Below are 4,688 nucleotides of genomic sequence, written 5' to 3'. Positions count from 1 at the left end.
GTGCGCCGACCCCGGGCCAGTGGGGAGAGCGTGGGCAGGTGTGCTGACTGCAGGTCAGTGGGGGAGCGTGGGCATGTGAGCCGACCTCGGGTCAGTGGGGGAGCGTGGGCAGGTGAGCCGACCTCGGGTCAGTGGGGGAGCGTGGGCATGTGAGCCGACCTCGGGTCAGTGGGGGAGCGTGGGCAGGTGAGCCGACCACGGATCAGTGGGGGAGCGTGGGCAGGTGAGCTGACCGTGGGTCAGTGGGGGAGCGTGGGCAGGTGAGCTGACCGCAGGTCAGTGGGGGAGCGTGGGCAGGCTCACCAACCTCGGGTCAGTGAGGGGAGGGCAGGCAGGTGAGCCCACCGCGGGTCAGTGGGGGAGGATGGGCAGGTGAGCCCACCAAGGCACCCTCAGGGGGCATGGCTGAGCTGGAGTCCTCTGGAGTGCGTGTCCTCCTGGCTGTACCCTTGCACAGGCACTGCCCCAGCACAGGGCCTGCCTTGGGAGTGGGCTACTGCCACCTGCCTCCTGAGGGCGCTGTTCCAGCCCAGCTCAGTACTTTGTAAGAAAGCTCTTCTTGCAGGTTATGCTAAGGTTTGAATGTTCCCCAAAATTCACATGCTGGGATGTGGCTGTGCTCTTTCCGGTGAGTGCATGGGTGACGCCAAATGGGCATTTTGCCTGGGCAAGATGACGGATAGAGAGACAGATGGAGAGATGGGTAGAGAGAGATGGAGAGAGAGAGACAGAGAGATGGAGGTGGATAGAGATGGAGATGGATAGAGAGACGAAGAGATGGAGAGATAGACGGAGAGGTGACAGGTAGATGACAGAGAGAGGGCACCGACAGACATCATTCTCAGCCAAGTGTCACCTGGAGGAAGCACGGGCTGTGGCCGGCGGTGGGGGAACGCGGCGTCGTGGGGCACCGCGCCGCAGTTTCCAGGCAGAGCGGCCAACTTCCAGCCCGCGGGTTCCCCTTCGGGATTGCTTTATCTCCTCTGTGGGAGGAAGCGGCGAGGGGCACAAATCCCAGGCAGGGTTGGGATTGCGTTCTGGAAAACTCGGGTTTAAGGGACCCGTAGAAGACAAAGGCAGGCTGTGGCCCGAGAGGGCGTCTGCCAAGTCCGTGGTCTGCCCCGAACGTGGGAAGCTGGTGTCCTCGCACGGCAGTTCTCCGCGGCACTGCGGAGCATGAGCACAACGGGCCAGGCTCTCTGACCCCTCTGCAGCCCAGGGGACGTTCCGCGTCCCCCCGCCTGCCTGCCCCCTCTGGCACGTACCCTTCCTGCTGCCGCAAGCCCTTCTCCGTTCTCCCCTTGAGATTTTCGGCATGCATGCCCCTGTGCCCGTGTGAGCTTCGAGTCACCAGGTCTGGGACTCAAACTGTGGTTGGTCCTGTGGGAGTGCAGAGATGTAACCAGTCCGCCATCTGCTGGCCCCACTTTTGAACCCTCTGACCCCGAGAGACTCCCTCCCTGATTCTGGTGCACTCGGGCTGGGAGGAAAAGGCTGGCCGCTGCTCCCAGTGCTCCTGTGGCTGCCGCAGGGTCCCACACCTGCCTGCTTGTCGCTACCAGCCAGCCCTCACGGCTGCTGTCGAGGGCAAGTACACAGCAGAGGCCAGTAGGTGGCTGGCATGAGATGTGACAGTGCTCTGCAGAGTCACCTGGCCAAAGTCACCGCAGAACTTCATGTATGACGTCCGAGCCAGCCACAGCGACACTGCTGAAACGCACGGCCTGTGATGCTGAGTCCACACAGCGGGTCCGAGTCCACGTCCCAGGGTCTCCGGCACACAGGGTCACGGCGGGTCCTAGTCCACGTCCCAGGGCTCTGACATGCAGGGTCACGGCGGGTCCGAGTCCACGTCCCAGGGTCTCTGGCACGTAGGATCACATGAGCCTATGCACTGGCTGCTGGGACGGGGGTGCAGGAGGGAGAAAGAATGTGTTCTGGGGGCCTCCTCTCTCACACACATACTCTCCCTTTCTCACAGAAGAAATAAATAAACTTCAAAAAAAAAAAAAAAAACTTTGGGGGCCAGCAGGTGGCATGATGGTTAAGGTGCTGGACCCTACATGGCTGACTGTATGGTTCAAGTCCTGGACCCAGCGCTTGAACAACACGTTGGGCACATGTGCGCGTGCCCAAAAATCCCAAGAGGAGAATGGAGGAGGCGGGATTGCGACATGGCCATCCCCCGAGGGTGGTTTCTCACTTTCCTTCTCAGTGCCTCTGTCTCTCTCTCTTTCTCCAGCGAGCAAACATGCCCTAAGGCAATAACCTCTAAAAAGAAAAACCCAAAAACAAAAGCAGCTAGATCCCACATGACCAGGCCCGTGGTTCAAGTCCCAGTGACTTGAGAAGCACGCCAGACGTGTGTGCCCGAAACCTCCAGAGGAGAGAGAGAAGGGATTGTGGCGTGACCACAGCCCGGGGAGGGGCTGCTCTCTCTCTCTCTCTCTCTCTCTCTCTCTCTCTCTCTCTCTCTGGTGAGCGCCTGTGTCCTCTAGCAAAACAAATGAACAAGCAAAAGTATTTGTGTTAGTTATTCCATTTATCTTAATGTTCAAAGTAATTTTACAAAGAGCTTTTGGTTTAATGAACAAAGCTGTGTGTTATTTTATATTTTCTAACTTTATAAGTTTTCTAATTTTGTAGCTTATTGTTCTAAATTATTCTAACAATTTTTTCAGACATTTCATAGACTCACTCATGTAATAAAACCAGAATGTTGACCAGTAATTAATCTCTTTGGAAAACAATGTGGCCCCAGTGCTGGCCTGCCCTCTGGCCTGGTCCTGTCTGGGGTCTTCAGGTCAGATCCCCCGCAGGCCCCTTGGTTCTGTCCCACTGTCTGGGAGGGTGATGTCCCGCTATGCGGTTACCAAACGGGCCTCCCGGGGTGGCCCCCACCTGTCTTTGAGGCCGCTTATGGTCCTCACACTGTGTTTTGACGGAAGCCTGGTGGCCCAGGAGCCGTCCAGCTGGTTGTCACAGCTAGAAATCAGGCTCTCCCCGCGGCCCTGCGCCCTTCTGCTGGGATGGGGGCGGAAGTGCTGGGCCTTGGGTTCTCATTCCCGCCTGTTGGGTGAGTGATTTCATTTCCCTCCTCCACTTCTTTTCTTTCCTTCCTGAAGCAGGGAGAACAATAGTGACTTCTAAGTGCTTTGAGGCTAGGAACCAGGCGATGCGGCTGGCGGCCTGTGCAGAGCGCTGTCTCAGTAGGTAGTAAAGGCACCCTTCCACCCTCCCCCCAAGTTTAAAAGCAGGAAGTTCCCATTTTGCCTTGCGAATTCCGGCTCCTTTCAAAGATGTGCATGTACCTAATGAGCACGCGTGTGTAAGTGTGCATTCCCAGGGGGGTTCCCTGGAGAGGACCCAAATCCAGCCTGCATGGAAGGTGCATTTACCCGTCCACAGAGGGGCCCAGAAAGGCCAGACCAGTCCCATGCTGTACCAGGCAGGATACAATATCCTCAGAGAAAGGCCAGCGCCAAGTGCCAAGTTCTATAGGAAGGGATTTTGCTGCTTGTTAGCATTCGAATGGCCTTAAGGAAATTTGCAAGGCAATGAAATGAAGCCCCTTCCTGAGGCTGGTACAGTATGTTAGGGGGAGCCACCCCCTTCCCACCAGGCCCCTGCTGAATGGCAGGGCTCAGGGCTCTGTATTCAGCCTGGGTGAAAGAACTAAGCAAATGACGCTGTGATTTACTAAAGAGCTCCCACTATAGATCCTTACAATGCTTTTCCCCCAGATTCCAACCTCTGTGTGCCTCCAATGGTCGATGGTCTGAGGGTCTGATGGTCTGCTAAGTCCAGCTAAGAGGTGGGATAAGGATATTTTCAACAGTGATGGGGGAGGGAGTGAGGTCGGTCCTAACTCCACGACCTTATTCATTTTCTGAGGCGTGTTTTTACAGACCCCACATCACCGATAACTGGAGATGCTGCAGCTGAGGACGCCGCCCATCCGAGGCCCAGCTGCATCGAGCTGTGGCCCAGGGCTTTTACCAGCCCCACTCCTGGAGCATGGCTTCCTACTTTTAAAAATCGTTTTATTATTATTATTTTTTAATTTGCTATAGGGCATGTGTACGCACCAGAGAGAGCCAGAGAGAGAGAGAAAGCAAGAAATTTAGCCACTGGGTCCAGGACTTGAACACAGCTGACCATGTGTGAGCCCAGCACCTTCACCATGCCGCCTGCTGACCCCATAGGACAGTATTTTTATTTCAGGGCTTACATTTCGTCGAAAGCTTAATCTCTGCCAGGCTTTTACCAAGGAGGAGATTTTGCGACATTAAAAGCATTGCTCTCAGTCCCGAGGTGAGAGGCTGTGCAGAGGTCCCGGCCTCAGGGATGTCTGCACTTCACGTGGTCCCGTCCTTCACGGCCTCCGTCGGGGAGTGGCACAGGAGGAAAGCACTGGGAATGTGGTGCCTGCAGGAGGAGACCCCGTTACCCCCGGAGGCAGAACCGGGGGGACCCTGTTACCCAGAGAGGGAAACCAGGGGAGACCCCGTTACCCCTGGAGGCAGAACCAGGGGGGACCCCGTCACCCAGAGAGGGAAACCAGGGAAGACAGTTACCCCAGAGAGGGAAATGGGGGGCCAGGCCCAGTCTGGCTAACTCCTTGCCACCAGGTGTGGCTGTGAGCCGGGCCCAGAGGGGCGCACCTGGGGCCCCACCCCCCAGGAGGC

This window comes from Tupaia chinensis, unplaced genomic scaffold (genome assembly GCF_000334495.1).
Source record: "Tupaia chinensis unplaced genomic scaffold, TupChi_1.0 Scaffold144602_1, whole genome shotgun sequence".
NCBI classification, from domain to species: domain Eukaryota; kingdom Metazoa; phylum Chordata; class Mammalia; order Scandentia; family Tupaiidae; genus Tupaia; species Tupaia belangeri.
This window is presented reverse-complemented; position numbering follows the sequence as displayed.